Genomic DNA, 20013 nt, shown 5'->3' with positions numbered 1-20013 from the left:
GTGGTTATTATGTTGAATGGTTTATTGTCCAATAGTTTACACTTCCTGAATAGAACTCCATTGACTGCTTTATCAGTGACATACTATAGATGGATATCACATGGTGGAGTTCTGTGCAAGGTCAGTGACAAAGGAATTTATTGGTATGTCCTAGTTGCTTGCATACAGTATGTCTTACTCTCAAACAAAAGCCATCTTTGAAGTCCTAAGATGAAAAGGTAAAGCCAGGAAAAGTAATAAAAACAATAGTTCCAAGATTAGCATCATGCATCTATTCTTTTCAAAGAGCACCTGCTATTTGGAGAACAAAGAAAATGTTCTTCAACTTGCTGCCTTTATGACGTTAAATTTGTTTATATGTTCTTATTAATTATCTCATTTTGTAATCATCCTTTTTTGATGTGTATATCAATGTTTAAGCAATGATCGAGTGAAAGTGTGCTGCCAATAAATTATGCTTTAGTTAATGCAGATGATCTGTAAATCTAGAGAACAGACCCCATTTCTATTTTATACAAGGAACAGAAACATTCAAATGAATAAAAAATTATGTAGAGATCTTATTAAACTTTCTTCCCATGTAGAGCCAAATGAGTATCATTAAAGCGTGGGGGTATAGCTCAGTGGTAGAGCATTTGACTGCAGATCAAGAGGTCCCTGGTTCAAATCCAGGTGCCCCCTGTTTCCTGTCTTTTTGCCACCGGCCATATCATCCTGCAACTCACAACTGGCAACCCATTGAAGTGAAGTAGGTGTGAAGCAGGTCTCCCAGGAATGAATTTCCATTACCTGTAAAGTGCTTTGAGTGGAGTGTCCAGAAAAGCGCTATATAAGTGTAAGCAATTATTATTAATTATAATTATTAATAAATGTTTCTTTTAGTATTTTGTGGGTTTTGTGGTTCTTTAATGGAAAAATATAAACTTGGCTTTTGCCCATTGTTAGTGTTCTGTAATTTCTTATATTAATTACATGTGCCATTAGGAAATCTTACACAGGCATGAATTCACAACTTCCGTGTTTTGTCATGAAATGCCAATTCCATTTTGCAACTGCAAAGAAACATCTTGTATGTCTCTCAAGACAGAAAAATGGACAAAGTCATCTGTGACAATTTAAGAGGTTTTGTTTTTTGTATAATGTGATTTATTTTGATCATCTTTATTAACTTACAGTTACAGTTATAAGGAATAACTTCACTTGGACTTATAACTTGACACAGTTACACCTTGCTAAGTATTTCAATTGTTATATAAGTGTAAACGATTCTTTTTGAAGCAATATTACCAGTAACCAAAAGCATTTACTCCAAACACATTTTTAAAATGTTATTCTTTCTTCTCTCCTTTCATCTGTAAATTATCCCTTTTCCCTTTTCCCTTAATGTGCATCTTTAATAAAGCAAGTGAGGCAATTAACTTAGCTTGGGCTTGCTAAAAAAAATATTGTCTTTCCATGCACCCTGAATTGTTACTCAGATAATATTTTCTTACATTCATCCTATAATGTTGTGCAACCATAGAAAGAAATGAAAAATTAGAAATAAAATACACTTCATAACTTACAGAGGTATGGTGACATAGTGGTACAATAGTTAGCATTGCTGCCTTGCTACACTGGGGTCTTGGGTTCAATTCTGGACCAGGGATGCTGTTGGTGTGGAGTTTGCATGTTCTCCCTGCATTCATGTGAGTCTTCTTTTGCAGTCCAGAGACACTTTTAAGTTAACTTGCTTCTGGGAAAAGTGGGCTTATGTGTGAGTGTCTGTGTTTGTATCTGTCTACCCTGTGATACACTGACATCCTGTCCAGAGTATACACTGCCCTTTTCCCCATTGCCTGTCGGGTTAGGTTCTGCCCCCGTGACCCTGAATTGAAAGAAGAGGTCAGAAAAATGGAAAATGGAAAATGAAAATGGATATAGAATTCTATATATTCTGGAATATACAGAATTAATACTATAGAAATAATCTGCTTTCAAAATGTTGCTCATGCTTTCAAAGTATGATTAAAAATGTCTACCCTTACAAATCCTCTCAAGTGTGTGAAAATTAAGTATTTGTTGTATTTAAAAATACTATAAATAATACTATAAAGTATTTAAAAATACTTAAGTATTAAGTATTTTATTTTCTATAATGGAACTTTTATACAATTTATACATTATACACTTCATTGACTTTTACTGAGATTTTAAACCATAGTTTATAGTTCATTTCAAGTATTCAAGATTTTTTAAATATAGTTTTGTTTAATTTATCCCATAATTCCATGTGCACTCCCATCCCTAAATAACACCCCATGAGAAGAAAATGTTTGTTTTTTTAAAAACACAACAGTGATGCTGCCACAAGTTCATTAGCATGAAATATGATGTTGTAATGGGTAGCAGAAAGCATTCATAGTGATTTTTCTAAGGTAAGATGCTAAACTATAAAGGTAATACCCTCTTCGACATTAGGTATCAAGATAAACTCCCTGTGCACACATACCTAACTATAATTAATAATAATCCCTTACATTTACAGTATATAGTGTTTTCTGGACACTCTACTCAAAGTGCTTTACAGGTAATGGGGACTCCCCTCCACCACCACCAATGTGTAGCCCCACCTGGATGATGCGACAGCAGTTTTTTTTTAAAAACGATTGCAAGAAAAATGGTGGATTTACTGTACGGTACAGGACATTTTTTCGGCATCTTCTTAAGCATCGATAAAATCCCCCCACTTGGGTGGCTATGACAAGTTCACCAAAATAAGTAATTCTGCCAAAATTCAAACTAGTGCTTCTCAGCTTCAGTAAAAATTGTTTACAAAACTCATCATGCAGCCTTACCTTTAAATAATAAGATTACATGAAAATGACCCTATGCTCACAGTGTGACATTTTTTTTCTTATTTTCTAAGCGAAAACACAAATTTTGTTAAAGCCTGCAGACATGCCTGACTTTTCTCTTCCCCTGGAACACAGAGTAGCTAACATAATTTCATGGGCTCTAAAAACTCCCAAATCAACCTCTTTTGGGGGCTGCCTGTACTGTAGTGTCTGGAGGGGTGCCCAAACCCCAGCACCTGGCACAAGCCCAGTTCCCTTCCAGCCCTCATAATGACCTGTGGCCTGTTCTTGAGGTGTCTAACCCTTCCCACTCCCCAGTTTTTCAAAGCTCTAGAAATCTCTAAAACTTTCACTTGACTTTGTCTAAAGAGGACTTTATTGAAAAACAATTTCACTGAAATTAATGTGGGAGGAGGAAAAACCAGCAGGAACTGAGCGGTGTTGTTGCTACCCCCGTGAAGTCTTGCTCTGTGGGCTCTTGGGTTTCCGATGACACTCCCCAAGTGCTCCTAGCCTTGAGGGCCTGTGACGCTATTGAGCTGTAAAGTGCTCTTCCCTGCTGTTCTCATGAAAAGCCATAAAGAAGAATGGAAAAATTAAGAGTTCTATTAGAGGCGGGGTAGCACATTTTGTCTAGAAAACTGTTCTTATTAGGCTAGTTTTCAAAACTCAGAAGTTGCCATTTTTGTATCTGTCAGGTCTGTTTGCTATGAAAATGAAAGTGCATGAGCCCGAGGCCTGCCTAGAATTTTCTGATTTAATTTATTCAGCAGCCAGTGTTGAATGGCTGAAGTACTTAATTTATTCAGCAACCACTGGTCTCACAAATGCTTGAATTACCGTGTTGGATTCCTGACTGACTTTTTTTTCACTGTAAAAAATAAAGGTGCCTTAGTCTTGTATATGTAGGCCTGCTTACAGTTTTCCAAGCGAAAAAAAAAACATACTTATTTTTAAAACATCTCAGACTTTTGTATGGTTTGGGGGATGTAAGAAATGTCCTTTTAGGAAAACTTTGGAACTCTTAACTCTTAACAACATTAGGGTAAATGGTTTTATATTTGCAGCTACCCAGGAATACTTAGCTACTCAGGAGGTTCAGAAATTCCCGGAATCAAAGTATTGACTGGCAAACAGCAACAGCAATCAGCTATTGGGGTGACAGAAACAAATCAGTCTTGACTGTAGTAAAGCTATGAACATGAAACTGCATGTTTCAAAAAGATAAGACACCATGAAAATTAGAGCTGCTACTTAGTATTGAGGTTAAATGTGTGTCTTCCTGATTTTGGCCTACTGAAAGTCAGTAAGATCTGAAGACAGGGTGCTAGGAAGTGCCTGGCCATAAAAGATGATGTGCAGACCCAGTGTAGGGACATGCCTAAGTACCCTAACACTCACAAATCTATTTTCACCCTCACAATTTTTCAAGGTCAAAAGAAATCTCAAAGAAACACCACTGATATCGAGTGAGTGGTATTTTCTTTTTGAAGATCTGGGGGAAAACAGAGGAGAAGGAAAAAAGACATAGCCCTGACCTTCACTCTTTTGGATTCAGGGTAGAATTGTATAAAGTTAGATTATATTCTAAAAAGTCACAACCCATTTCTGTTGTCTCTCATCCACAACCAGTCAAATACAGTATAAGGTTGTTATGAAGAGATCTTTGAAATAAGTACATACTGTAACTGTAACTTTCATTGGCTCCCGGCTGAGATGGCAGGGTATTAAGCACATTATCACACCTTGTTTTTCCTTTGAAACACTCTGTAAATCCATTTTAGAGTGGTTTCTGCAGCTGGTCCTTATTATGCAAGACCCTAAAAAATGTGTTTCATTTGCAGGGAATTCAAGCACCTCCTTTTCCAATAGCTGAAGGTGAGACAGCTGAAAAAAATAAGAACTTCAAAAAGGTTCATGAGAGGAGGTTATTTGTCCCATTTTGCCTCTTTGGTAGTTAGTAGTGTGTTTATACATTCCATCCAGCCATTTCTTGAAGGAAGCCACAGTATTGACTTTAGCCATATGATCCTGTCATTTGTTCCACACTCTGACAAACCTTTGGGTGAAAAGTGCCTCCTATTCTTAGTTTAAAGGCACTTCCACAGAGTTTTGATTGTGTCCTCCAGCTCAACGATACAAACGGTTCAAGTAGGGACCTACCTTGGATCTCTGATTCACAACTCCATTCACTGATGGACTTCAGTGTGGGCTGCATCGGGGACTGACAAATAAACCAAAAACCGGTCTATTTGTCAATGAGAGGGTTGTCTGCACGTCCCTGGGGAATATCCAGTCTTGCCTTCAGCTGACGGAGGTGAGGATCATGGCTGTCATCTTCTCACTGAGCAAGGAACCCAGGAAGAATGATGTCAGTCAGATGGATAAGAGGCAGAAACATAAATAGCATGAAAGTGGCAGAGAAGGTAATGAGCTGATTTACAGTACTGTGGAGTATGCCCCATCTAGCAGAATTGGGCCACATTTCTAATCTATTCATTACTGGGTTTCCTGAAGGTAGGAGCAAATAATCCTACTAAGTTTGTACAGACTCTGCTGCACTTCAGGCAAGGACAGGCCTTATTCTTGCAGTTCTGAGCTTATCTTTACACAGATCAATAGCTAATTCTTCATTTTGCCCGAAACAAAGAAAACACCCCCTCAGAACTAATGTGCTTCCTTCCTGTTCTTCCCAAAAGATGCAGAAAGTGTATTGTTTTGGTTCAAAATTCCCTTCACCAGATGGGCCAGTAGAGGTTCCTGCGTTTTCCCTGCCAAACTGAAGATCATCCTTTCAGTCGCTTAGATTCAGTGGCAGGAATGTGAAAATGTGTTTCAGAGCTGCAGAGAAGCAATTCCTAGGGTCCAACAATGTACTGTACTCCTCCCCCCTCAGTTTTCTGGGATAATACTGTTGCTACACTTTGTACTGGGCTTTTTCCAATATCAGATCATCTGATGTGCTGATATAGTGAATTTTACAATGGGTGCTCTGCTGTTGTACTAAATACACTGTTATGGGCATGTGGCTAAACCACAATTAAATAATATAAGTTCAAGTTCAGGAGTGTTTCTATTAATCTTGGCATTTACGTGCTGACATTACATTTCACACCATACTGATGAACTTGGTTGCTCATCTAATGAGAATTCCAGTTATCGCATGTCAAAATTTGATTCTTGCATAAACCAAGATGACTGATTGCCATTTTGTTCTCGAATTTCACAAGACAGCTTTCTTGGGAAATACTGCACTGATAGACTCCAATGTTGGTGGGTTTTATCATACCAAAAAGTGCTTCAGGCTTGTACCTCTCTGTAATGAAGGGTTCTTAAGGACCCTATGCAGGCAACACAATCCGGGAATGAGTGGGGAAAACACGGGGAAAAGTCATGCAGGATAGGGGGATGAAAACAGGGGGCGTGTCCTTGGTGCGCTGGTGTTCGGGGGAGCCTTGGGTACGGATGGCGAACCGAATGGCGAGCCTCCTCAGAAGGGAGCACTGACTTGGCTTGAAACCAAAACTGCTGAGCAGAGCAAAGTGCTATCTTGAAACAGGGCTTTAAATAGCCTTAAATAGAAAACAGGGAATTGAATAAGAAGTAGGAAAGTGCCAATTAACACGGATCACGGAAAGGGGATCCAGTCAAAGAAGCAAACCCTGGAAAACTGGGGGCCCTCATGAGAATGAGATGGCATCCCATAGCAACCACTAGCCAAAGGACGTCATCTTGTTTTGTTCCTACAATAAGTCATCACCTGCATGAAGAACTACTAGAAGACTGCTACTAACTGCTTGTCTTCACAAACTGTCTAGACAATGAAATTGCTGTCATTCTCCCCTTCTTTCTCTCACACTGTTAGTGTTAGTGGGAAGGAACTTGGTAGGAAGCATTAGAAATTGTTTGTACAGTACTTGTCAATGTAGCGGTGCTAGTTTGGGCACAGTGACTTCATTGCCCTCTCTGCACGTAACAGGGACCTCAGCCGCCTGGGGTGAGGGAGGTCTCCTTTAGCTCATGTGGCTGTCTCCCTGTTGCGTTAGACCTGGAGACCCGCATTCGTGCCCCAGGTGTTGCAGCATGAAATGAGCAGGGTGGAGAGGTGGAGGGCACGAGCCTGCACAGAACCGTGACGTTCAAATCAAGTCTTCCCTTTTTGTTTGTTTTCTCTTTTTTTTAGTTTTGAATTGTATTAATTTAGTCCAATATGGGTTTAAATTTTTTTTTAATATCTTGTTAAAAGGAAGTACAGATTATATTCATTTTATAAATGTCTGCATGGGCTTCTGGCCCATGTAAACAAAGCCTTACTGTAGGCTTTTATTTTGACAGCAAAACTTTACAAATGGATGAATGGTGTTCAGATTCTTGAGTGTCATAGCTAAAGAATGACATTTGAAAGTTTGTTTTCCTCGATGTACAGGAGGGATTATCATGGAATTTTATCTCCGTGTACCACAGAGTCAAACACAGTTCTAGAATATATAGAAAAAATCTTCAATCACAGTTAATCTCTTTGAACAAGGGCCCTAAAATTGCTTACCAGATATAAGAAGCAAAAGACTGATATTTCTTTCCTAATGCTTCAGCTGATTTGTAAAAGAATATGTATAAGCATAGTTTGAAAACAGCATCGCCATCACTGGTTCAGAAACAAATCTAAATTTAGATTTTTATTCATGAGAGTTTTCAAAGAAGACAAAAATGCATTTCACTGTTTCCATGATGACAGTGGATGGGAGTCCACACGTGATTATGGGATAAATGAAATAATAAAAGTCAATGAACTAAGCCTCATAAGGTTTTCCTAAATATATGAGAGAACACTAATAAATCTTTAGATTCACATACTTCAGATAAAGTTAAATTGCAAGGAGGATCAGTTTAAGTAAGCTGGTTGTCTATTTGATTTCCTGACTACTGATGTACCCAATCTATTGCCTATTTTTTTTTAAAAAGCTTGCACCACAGTGAAAAACATGATAATCTTTTTCTATTGCAGTTGGTTGCCCTGCAAATTCCTGCGAATCGATTAACAATTGTTTTATTGACTTAACAAATCTTACCTGATTTCCAAAATCATGAAAATGGCTACAGACCCCATGTCTTTGATATATTGCAACCATGGTAATTTTGAACATTTGCTGATGTTCAAAAGGGTTTTCAAATACTGTATGTACAAATACTGTAATCCGTAATTTGAAAAGTGACATTATATCTTTTTGTTATTATAGATGTTAGCCTACAGGATTGTTCTGAAAACCCAACTTTGTTTAAAAATAAAGTTACAGCAATTAAAAAAAGGTTCTCAGCAGTAACGACAATCGAGACCAGAGAGTACAAGCAGCCAGTCCCATAATATGAAAAATACTGTGGGATATCACTTATTTTATGAACAAGATCATGTAGAAATTAATAAGACATTAAGGACTTGTCTTTTTAAGAAGTCAAGTGACCTCAAGCCTTGACCCTTTCACACTTTTCTTCTAGGTTTCACTGCAAACTTAAATGAAACAATATCTTGTTGAGTTAGTCAAGACTGTCTTTAACAGGATCTATTAAGGCCCTGATTGAAGACTGCAATAAAACCAAAAGGTTTGAGGCTATCTAGTTTCAAGGCTGAAGATTAGTGGTATAGACAGTGTGTCTATAAAAAATAACGTAGCATCATGTTATACGATAAAAACAGACCCCTGTCTTTGTTCAGTCTTATAAAACAGATAAACCTTGGACTCCAATAACATTAAAATGTGTTTTAATCCCAAGCAAAGGGTAAAAATGTAATTTTCAGTACCCCTATGGCTAACAGTGCAATAACACAGCATGCCAATTTATGGGTAGTTTGCTAGTTTCTGACAGTGAAATAGCACTTTTAAAAATGAAAAAAAAAAACTTTTTTCAACAAAAGCTTTGTTTTCTTACAGAAAACCTTCATTAAAAGTCCAAAGCAACATTTTCTTTTATCATAACAGATAGCTTTGATCTGATTATCTAGTTTACAGATGTACATTACATGTAAAATAATGTTTCATTGCAATAATGAATGTAACTACAGTTATGTTTCCTGTATTTTCGAGAGACACAATTGTCAATGTATGCATGTAATTTTGTGGACTCAAAATAATTCCCAGACTGAAAGAATTCTTATGGAAGCATTGTAGCACCACTCAGAACAAAATATTTACTGCATTATTGGTTGATAATGTTACACAATGTTGTAATTATTGTCAGATACCTTCTTTTTTAGTAATTATTGTATTAATAATAGATAAAGGTCTTCTAATTGTTTTGTTCAGTACAGTGTTACAGGGGAGCCGTAGCCTATCCTGGAATAAGGCAGGATACACCCTGGACAGGACACACACAGACACAAACATGCACACGATCACACTCACAGTTGGGCCAATTTTCCCAGAATCCAATTAACCTACCAGTATATCTTTGGACTGTGAGAAACCCACAGTAAAACCCACAGAAAATCAGAGCACCCAGTGAGGACCCACATGAACACAGGGAGATCATACAAACTCCACACAGATAATACCCAAGGAACAGAACTCAGAACCCCAGCACTACGAGACACCAATACTTACTGCTGCGCCAGATAATATTAGATAAAAGTGCTCTTAAAATAGAAGGTTACCTAAATAGAGAATACCAGCAATAGATCAATCGGGTTGATCAGTAATTAAAATTAATAATCGGAACCCAAAAAAAGATTGTAAGGATTTTGCCAGGAATATATCTGAATTCTTTGTTCCCTGGCTCAGCTTTGGAGAAAAGAATAATAAATCAGGCACACCGGATTAAACACATATTTATTAATAAGGACACAGTAAACAAGAGAAACATACAATATGCATTATTTACAAACAAGGCACCTTGAAGACCTGTCCTGACCAACCAGAAAAAACTCCAAACTGCTGCCAAGTATTTGAATCCTATATAAATGCTTGAAAATGAATGGGAACCCATCTCCCTATTCTAAAAATGCATTCACTAACCAGGAGAGACCATTCTGTAATCTAGGGATTCTCTATATGGGAAATCAGAGTTTCCTAAAACATCAGAATAGCCAGCTGTCTTAACAAGGTTCAAATACTGAACTCCAATCAGAAAGGATGATACTGTAGGAACAAGAATCCCCCACCGGTCTCTTTTCCTCTCCCCCTGTGTCTTGATATCCTTTCTCCAGTCCTCCTCTTCATCTCCTATTTCTCTCTTCCTACCTTCTGTTTTTTATTTTCTGTTCCTCAACAATTTATGACTTTTAATCATTTACCCAGAACTTAATAAACCAAGGTAAAACACTTTCGATGAATGTGCAGGAAAGGACTTTGACGTTTCTCAAGCAACTGTTCTTCCTGAGCTCTTGGGGGGGAAAAACAAAATGATCAGACCGTTGTGTCCTTTTGCCCATCTGTCGCATTTGCTAGCTTGGACTTTGGTCTTCTCTCCCCGAGTCATAAATATCCTAAATAAATATGTTTGACTAATTGAATTGACAAAAATGATTTGAATGAAAATTTAAATGACATACAGTAGGTGGCTGACTGGAGGCCAATTAGTTTTAGTACATTTAACACTGCCTACCATCCTGTTTGCCAACCCTAATTTACGCCTCCAAAGTGTATGGCAGATAACACAAATTATTCGACTTCCTCTGCGGTAATTCTTAATTTCCTGTTGGGTGAGTCGTGCATTCTTTCTGCTTTCATTCTCTATAAACACCAAGTAAGATTCTCTATGATAAACAAGCAGCTGGGACCATCTGGGCTCGTATCTTTCGTCCATATGTGTTGCTGTCATTGCTGTTTTCCCTTGGTGATGTTTCTTTCCTGTTGACTGACTCAGTCCCACTTAACTCCACTAAGCATCACCCTGTTCATTCTTGGAGGACGCAACCGAATTGCAGCTCAACTTCCTATCAGGTGGTCATATGATAACAGGGGCTTTTTTTCCGGACCCATAAGCCTGCAGGGAATCTCTACATGCCATCAGGGAGATTTCTGGACGTGGCTTAGCCGGTTTGAGCAATCAGGGAGGCTTCCGAGTGTTGAATGAAATCTCTGTCCATCCACTCATTTTCTAACCACTTCCTCCAATTCAGAGTCACAGTTCCAGTCCAGCGCAGAGCACACACAGACACAGACACACACACTCACACCAAGGCCAATATTTCCAGGAGCCAGTTCACCTACTGATGTGGCTTTGGACTGTCAGAGGAAACCGGAGCACCTGGAGAAAACTCACGCAAACACAGGGAGACCATGCAAAGTCTACGCAGATAACACCTTAGGCCAGGAATTGAACCCAGGGCCCCAGATGCTGCTTACCAATGCACCAATGTGCTGGTCCTGGATGAAAACATCTTTGGTTCTGCTTGTGAAAATGGCTAAATGACTGCTACATCATCCCTCTGCTCAGGGTTTATAGCCAAATTATCAATATTGTAATGCAACGAACATCAAACACAGGCACTAATACAGTAGGTGCTGGCACTGTGGCAAAGGCTCTGCACCTGTGGCTGGAGGGTTTCTGGTTCAAATCCCACTGCTAGCAGAAGAATCCTACTCTGTTGGGCCCCTGAGCAAGGCCCTTAACCTTCCTCTCTTCCAGGGGTGGTGTATAAATAGCTGACCCTCTGCTCTGACCCCAAACTTCTCTCTATGTACCTGTGTGTCTCATGGAGAACAAGCTGGGTTAATGAAGAGGACAAAATCCTAATGCAAGAAATTGTATATGGCTCCTGCAATGATCTTATCTTATATCACAATGTGCAGAGTCCTGCTTAATCATCACAAGTCCTCCTGACTGAAGTGTTAATCCTGACAACAAAGATGAAAAAATGGCCACTTAAATAAACTTTTGTATCACTACAGTATATAGTACAGTATATGCGCAGTGACTCAAGCTTGGGACAGATCAGGCAGACCTTATGCACAGTTTTCACAAACCATTGCTGTTTGTTATGATAAAACAATGACAGATAAATTAATTACAGCACTTTGTCAAAATATAACACTGGATGATAAATCCCCGTAATATGATAGTAAATCCACTATAATTTTTTAATCTGTTGTTTTGAGTGTACCGTGCCTTTCTATATTGCATTGCTCGAGGCCAAAAAGGAAATCCACATAAGCTCACTAAAATTAAACTACAACTACTTTCATTCAGACCCAAGCGTCAGACTTGTCTCAGGTCAGTTAGCAACTTCTCTCAGTATGGACCTCAGTCCTACTGTTGTCTGGGGCAATGCCCATAAGCAGTAACCGGAAGGAAACCAAAAAAATCCTAACAGACCTTTGCATAAACTACAGAGGCGCAACATTGATTGCAGCTAAGTCAGTTTAAGGATTGAGTAATATGACTGTATATACAGGAAAAGCTGGGCCAAAGCTGAGAAAGTGCAACAGATGTTCCCAGTGTTGAAGTTTCCCTGTTCCACTATTTACACTTCTAATGGAAATCTGTACACCACATGCAAAAAGAACTGAGTTTTTCTTATGGGGCAAACTGAGAATATGCATTTTAGGATATGCAGTCTAAACTGGACAAAAGTGCTCTTCGTTCTCCTGATATCTCCTTTTTCACGTGCAGTATTATTTCAACATCAAGTGTTTTCTGCTTTTCTGTTATGATTTAAATTTCCATTTTTGCTCTTGTTCTGGCAACGTAATAACTTTCTTTGGAAAGCAGAACTTGACTGTTCTTTCACTTTGCCTTTGGTACAGACTTGTCCTTTTTTGTCTTTTGTACCTTCTCTAAGAATTATCTCTCATGGGATTAGGAATACTGTGCCATAAAGAACATTCAATATGCTTTCAGTCATTGAACCATCAAGTGGGTGCGTTCTTTTTGCTTCTTTGGTTCTGCTTTGCCCCTAGGTGTCTTTGTTTGCCTTGGTTTGTCCACTTGTATTTGGAGTAAAAACCAAGTAAAAACCAAGTAAGGAAAGTGGTAATAAAAAAATTTATGATGAAACAGTCAGGTAACAGTCAGGTAACAATCATTGCGTATAGCAAATACAAACTGTGTTATGTTATAACTGTGTTATAATATTGTTTTTGGTTTCAAAGACATTATCATCTTGCTTATGTATAATGCTTATGTATAATGTATAATGCAGGTCAATAGTTTTAATCCATCCCTCCCTTTTATCCAATTTAGGGATGCAAGGGAGCTGCAGCCTATCACAGCAAGCCAGTCCATCACAGGGCAATGAAGAGGAGGACTGTGGGAGGAAACTGGAACACCAGGAGGAAACTCGTGTGAACATGGGGAGAACATGCAAACTCCACACAGACAGCACCCCAAGTCAATAATTAAACCCAGGCTCCAACACTGCAAGGCAGTAAAGTAATCCACTGTGTCACCCTGCTGCCGTAGTTTGAATCAATTTCCATTTAAACAAGCCAGGATATTTTAGTTTCAATGAAAAAAATATTGGTGGGATTGTGTTGCTATAGCTGTAGCTTCTACCAAGAAACAGTTGCCTGAGGTTCTTGGAGGATCAATTAGCTACTAACTACTAAACAAGCTAGATGGGCCAAGGTCTTTTTTAGGCACTCATAGATGAATCCCATATTTTGTGTGTTCTCATGTAATCTCTCTTGAACTACCATGTAATTTCTTCTGAGAGTTGCATTCAGTGTCATGCGTTTTTAAAATTGTGTACTGACACTGTGCAGCTATTGCTGTAAGCTCATTGGAACTCTGAAACTGTGAATATTTCCTTTTGAAAACCTACATATGCACGCTGCTAGGTAGATTAATTAATATCTACATTTTTGAAGCATTTCACCCATTTAGCATTTAATACATTCTGGTACAAATTACAGTATAAGCACTTTTTTATGACTGGAAAAAAAAGCTTTTTGATTAGAATTTTTTACTTTATTTCCCCATTTACTGTAGAATTAAAACAGCTCTAACAGAAGCTAAGAATGTATTGTCATCTTTAAAAGCAATGTGCAGGATTTTATTTTATCCTTGTAACATCTCAGTAAAAATGCTAGACTTTCCGGCAAACCACATTATTCATTCCCAATGGATTAGTCAAGATTATGCTACCTGCTTAGTACATTTTCTGCAGCACTTTTTCGAGGAAGCTGATTGTAAAACACTTCTGCTCACCCAGAGCACATACAGTCTCATTGTCCAGGATTAGGGTGAAAGTGTTGTAACCCTAATAGTAACCCTAATGCATTTTTTCTGTTCTACTCTCTTTCAAACAATCAACTCAGGCCAAAAGTCAATAATTTTTTTAATTAAAAAAAATTCTGATTAATCCATTCCTCTGAATAATAGTCTGTTCCTGGTAGAAGATTTACAGTAGAAATATGTCTTTCAAGTCCCCTGACATTGTGATGCATTTATTTGTGATTGAACAATTAAGGGCAAGTGAAAACAGTAAAACGTGCCGGTCTTTTAAAATGTGACCTTTCACATTTTCTGTACAAAGATTGCAGAAAGAATTATTTTTCAAAAAGCCCTTCCAAGGGACCTTAGGATCTGAGCAGAGTTTCTTTTTTGTAGAGGACGGAGGAGTGCCACATTTCACCGTGATTTCTTCCAGTTAGATTTTCCCTTAAATCACAGGACCCAACGTGTTCTAGGGAACTTCAGGATAGTGTGAGTTAACAATCCATAACGATCCAGATTGAAGCAACCAAAATGCCACTCTAGCCTGACAATAACTGGTCAAATTTACAGCAAAAGATAAAAAAACACTGCACTAAGCAACTTTTCTGAAGTACTATTTCTCACGCTTTAAAATAAGATGAAAGTCTTTACTCTGAGTAACTGTCAAATGAAGACAATTGAAATTCACCATAGCCTTTTTTCATAATAAATATGTCCCTACTCATAAAAAGTTATCTACTCGTTGTTGAGGAAACATATTGCTACGTTTTAACTCGTCATGTTTGTTTTGTTGCTCAATGTTTTATTAAAACATCATTCTTCTAATGCCAATGTTTTCTGCTTTCTTATTAACACTGCAGTGTACAGTTTTCATTTGCATCCACTATAGATATTTGTGTAATTGATAGCAAGTGTGATGGATGTGGTTTTGTTTCTAGGTTGCACATACTGTAGTCATTTTCTGACTGATCCTGCGTTGAATATGTTGTGCCAATTTCTTCTGCATATAAATTGAACATTAAACCACATAACTTTTTTACAGACTTTATTTTGTATGATGAATCTGAGAGTGCTAAACAAATTTCTAGGCAATTTATCATCAAGCCTGTAAAATAAAGTTGAAACCTTGACTGGTTATTCAAAGGAGACCCTGTAGTTGATGAGCTGAAGCTGAAAGAAGACAAAATACTGTATGATTCATACCTACAGTAAAAACACTGATGAGAATTACCAACTAGAGAGGCTGTATTCAGCACAATTTCTTAAACAATTAATCAGTTTAGAACAAGCTTACTACTTGAAGTACAGCATTCATTTCTTAGTTTTAATACACAGTCCATCACTCTGTGACCCACTGAAGCCTGGCCAGTACCTACTGTAGACCTCCTGGGAAAGCTAAGGTTATTGCTGGAAGGGTTGTAAGTGGGGCCAGTAGGGGGCTCTCAACCATGCGGTTTGTGTGAGTCCTAATGCCCCCGTAAAGGGATACTAAACTGTAAAAAAGGCGCTGTCCTTTGCATGAGACATAAAACCCAGGTCCTGACTGTCTGTGGTCATTAAAAATCACAGGGTGTTTCTTTAAAAGAGTAGGGGTGGTTAAGAAAAGTGACCAGGAAGGTGTTAACACCTGTGTCCATGACATTTACTAATCATGGCCTCCTAAGAATACCCATCTGTGAACTGGCTTCATCTTTTAGCTCTCCTCCCCACTGATAGCTAGTGTGTGGTGAGTGTACTGGTGCACTATTGGTGGTGAAAGTGGGATTCCCCATTAGCTGTAAAGCACTTTGAGTGGAGTGTCCAGAATAGCACTATGTAAGTGTAAGGATATTATATTATTACATCATGCCTCAAACAGAACACTGGCCCTGATTTTGACTATCACAAATTCTGGCGTGGCTGTGCTGCAAGAAAAAAAATGTATATGGGATTTTGTTTTTTATTATCAATGTAAGCAACTTTCATTTGTAAAGCGCAATGCATTCTGTGCTCAAGCAGTTGATTTTAGTGTGTGCTTGACTTCAAAATGTTCAAAAACTTGTTTTCAGAATGTGTTTGAAACCCAGGGGAATTTTTAAATTCCTAATTTCCTAATGTCTAATTTTGTAGAAATGACAAAGAAGACAAAGAAGACAAAGAAGAAATATGATTTTATTTTTCACTGGTTTCATACTCTTGTTTGCTGTTTCCCTTTTTAACTATACAGTATTGTAGCTCTTGCCGTTTCCCCACTGGACATTTTGGAGGGAGAACACCCAGGGTCAGTGCGGATGACCCGGAAGTAGAAACCCCTGTCAGTTCCAGGGGGGCTTGGTGAGGATAACTGTGATGGGAAATTCTTGTTTCCCTGGCAGCCCGCCACATGAGCAGAGAAGCGTCGTGCACAAGTTCCTCTAGACCTTAAAAAGTCAGCTTGCTCTTCATTTCAGCTCACTCCAGTTCAATTGGGCTTGGCACTTCCATGTAAAAAGTTGGTACAAAACCGCATTACAGATTGGTCTCCACACTACAATGTGCTTGTGTTATTGAAAATCACCTTACCATACAATTTACTATAATATACAATACACATATACAGTACAATATATATGTATTATTGGAAAAAATACTTCCACACAGAAAAGTCACCTTCCATGTCTGAAGTACTGAAGTAGATAGATAGATAATACTTTATTAATCCCGTAGGGAAATTAATGTGCTACAGCAGTCCAGCCCAAGACAAGCAAAACAGACATCAGAATAGTTATAAAACAAAAGACAAACAAAATAAATAAAAATAAATACATACATAGGTGTGTGCAAAATGTGCTGATCATAGTCGCTGTAAAAACAATAAAATATGTGCAAAATGTGCATAGGTTTATACAGACTGATTGTCCAAAAAGTACAATGGAGTAAACATGCTGTCCATAGAGGAGCAAATGAAGGGCTAACAGTGGTAGCCTAGGGCAGAGTTATACACCCTGACAGCCGCCGGGAGGAAAGACCTGCAGAAACGTTCCCTTGAACACCGTAGCTGGAGCAGTCTGTTGCTAAAAGTGCTCCGCTGCCCAGTAACAGTCCCATGAAGCGGATGAGAGGTGTTGTTCATGATGGCTGTGAGCTTGTTCAGCATTCTCCTCTCAGCCACCAGCTCCATGGGGTCAAGGCTCATCCCCAGCACAGTGCCAGCCTTCTTGATGAGGATGGGATTCTTCTTGTACTCTGGGATTCTTTGGGGTGTAAAATACTACAGTATATATATCAAAATGATTATTCATGATCATTTTCAGTATGAAGTTAACTTCTACTTCCTTTGCTGCATGCACAGTGATTCAACATCTCACTCTGACCTGAAGTAATAAACTATATTAACACTACCCAGCAGTAAAACAACTCATCTGCTTATCTGGGCAGAATACTTGGAAAGTCATTTTTGTGAGAAATGTACAATATACATAGGACGTCATTGTGAAACGGAAGAGCAAGAAAAGAAATGCTCTGAAAATGGTAAAGGCATTAAAGAAACACTTTTAGAATATCTGCCAGGCCAAAAAATCATACGCTTTCCTTACTGAAATCTTCAGCCTAGAGACCTGTTTGGAAAGTTTCACCACAGATCGTTACAGTGTGCTGTAAGTAAGAAAGAACAGAAGCCTCAGCACAGTAAGGGTTGCAAAGGAGCTACAGAAAAAAGATCTGACTGCGGTCTTCATTCACACACCAAGGAAAAAGCTTCAGGCCAGTGCATTTATGAGACATTCCTCAGAAAAACTACCCTGCATTAACCAGAGAATCATTCCTTAGTGGGCACAGATCTACAGAAATACTGTACAGAGTCTAATTCCGTACGAAGGACAAATGATACTATAATAACCCCTTTCTGAGGTTCTGAGAAGATCCAGCTGTGGTGACAAAGGGCTGTGGAATGTGAGAAAATGCACATGATTCCCAAGCATTTTAAAATTGGAGTTACAGTGCGACATGGATGTTCAGAGCATGTAAGGTTAGGGTCTGGACATCATTCATTGTGTCATGATCCATGATGACTGTTACAATGTTTTAAGCTCACGAAGAGAGAATGAAATTGCATACTGAAAAGTTGCAATGTCACCGAGACCTTCCAAGAAAACTGACGGATTTCTTCCGAAAGCGAAATAAAATACAGGATGGGGCTCCACAGAGTCCAGGCTGAAACCCTATTGAGAATTTGGTGGGTTACCTCAAACCTTAGTTACACCACTACTATCCAACTTTCAGCGAAAATTCTGAATCAAGAAACAAGCTGCTTGACAGGAATTGTGCCCCCTTTATAATATAATGTCATGATTTAACTGGAGTTCTTTGGAGGTATAAAAAACAGTTAGAAAAGCAGAGAATGACCTTGGCAGTGGAAGGGAACTAGACGAGTCTGTAAAGACCATGAGCTACAAGATCACTCTGATTTAAAGGCACAGAAACCTTTTTTATTTTTGTATTTGATGCACTGTTCATAAGGAGCATGACAGAGCTACTGTAAGTTATAACAAATGTGTTGTGGGCCAAAAGGTTTAAGAAGCTTCTACCCTCTATAAACTATAAACTAAGTCTATAAACTTGCATGTTAAAGTCTGTAGTCCTCCTATGTAATAAATGCCAAACAAATTAATTTCCCAGAGGCAGTTACAAGGAAGATGACCAGGAAACTCTGGGATATGAGGTCCAGCATTTATCCACTGAAGCTGTGTGTCCTTGTGTATAAAAGGACATGGCAAAAATCTCTGATTGGTTTAATCACATAAATAAAAAATGTGCATTGTTTACGAAATTGTCATCCACCAGACCCACTTATTGGTCCTGAATTTTAATTTTCTTTTCTCTTTTCCAACTCCACTTGAGTGGAATTTTCATCATAACAGTCATTTCCTTCATTTTACTTTGAAGTCGCACTTGTATCCATGTTGTCCATAACCTTCAATACTCACTTTCCAACATAATTGTAAATACTGTACATTAAAGGGCTGTATATTAAAGTTAATTACATAACCAGAGGTTGATTGTTACAAGCTGGTTTTATTTCTGTTTACGATTGTAACAAAACTGCGGATTTAGAGATGTTGTGCATATTTTACAATAATTTATTCAGTCGTGTCTTTGCGAGGTCAGCTTGGCTTTCTATATGAAGCACAGAAAGGACACAAGTCAAGTAAACAAGTATCAAGCACCGCAAGAAGCATCCAAAAGATGAAGAAAAAAAGGAGGCCACAGAATACAAACTAAAAGACTGAAAAATGAATGGAAAGCATAGTATTTAAGTGGTTTACAGAGGATTCTACATAAACAAATAGAATTGCCTTTCATTTAAGATCATGGTCACATAAGGTACTGTATATTTTCCAAATGAATATTAAGTGTCTTTTACGTCAGTAGTTAATAGGAAAACAACAGAAAATGGTGCAAGAAACGACAAAAGAGTTTTTACTCTTTTTTTACTACAGCTATTCCACAAACCTTCAAATCGATCGGCGCACACCACAAACTGTAATTGTGGTATGTTTGCCGACAGAGAGAAATATGAGCATCCCACTGAGCCGATAATCCTTTCTGTCTTTTCCAGGTTTTTTTTTTCTTTTGGCCCGTTCTTTAAGAACCACTAATCCCTGATAAACTGCATTGGGAGTGTAGTTAGTCGGGTCAGAAGGTGAAAAAAGCAGAGCAGTAGGATGCCAGCTGGAAAAAAAGGGCTTGTTCTGGACAGTGACAGGCTGCAAGTTCCCCTGTGGAGGAGGCACCTCGTCTCGTTCTGCACTGTGGCTGATGGGATAAATCAATGCCCCCTCTACCAGGCACTCTTTTTCTTTTTATGACTGCTGTCCTTTCCTCTGAGCTGTACAGTTCAAAACAGCTGCATTCCAAACATGAAATGTCCGCTGAAGAGATCTTAAACAGATCTTTATACTGTATCTCTTTCACGATTCGAACAGCTTTGCCTTTTATGTCTGTTTGCTTCGCTAGTATGCTTGTGTTTCGGTTGTGCACATGATGTCATAAGAAATTATTCACCTTT

The 20013-nt window shown here is 38.4% G+C and overlaps 1 non-coding gene across 1 annotated transcript; it reads left to right on the top strand.

Annotated features, from left to right (window-relative positions):
• The first annotated feature begins 609 nt into the window (after positions 1 to 609).
• Positions 610 to 681, top strand: trnac-gca (transfer RNA cysteine (anticodon GCA)). The gene has a single exon. It is a non-coding gene; the product is annotated as a tRNA-Cys (tRNA).
• Positions 682 to 20013: the final 19332 nt, after the last annotated feature.

The sequence above is a fragment of the Lepisosteus platostomus genome, chromosome 9 (assembly GCF_059453375.1).
Source record: "Lepisosteus platostomus isolate fLepPlt1 chromosome 9, fLepPlt1.hap1, whole genome shotgun sequence".
Classification (NCBI taxonomy): domain Eukaryota; kingdom Metazoa; phylum Chordata; class Actinopteri; order Semionotiformes; family Lepisosteidae; genus Lepisosteus; species Lepisosteus platostomus.
The sequence above is the reverse complement of the archived record's forward strand: the minus strand, read 5'-3'. Positions and strand labels throughout refer to the sequence as shown.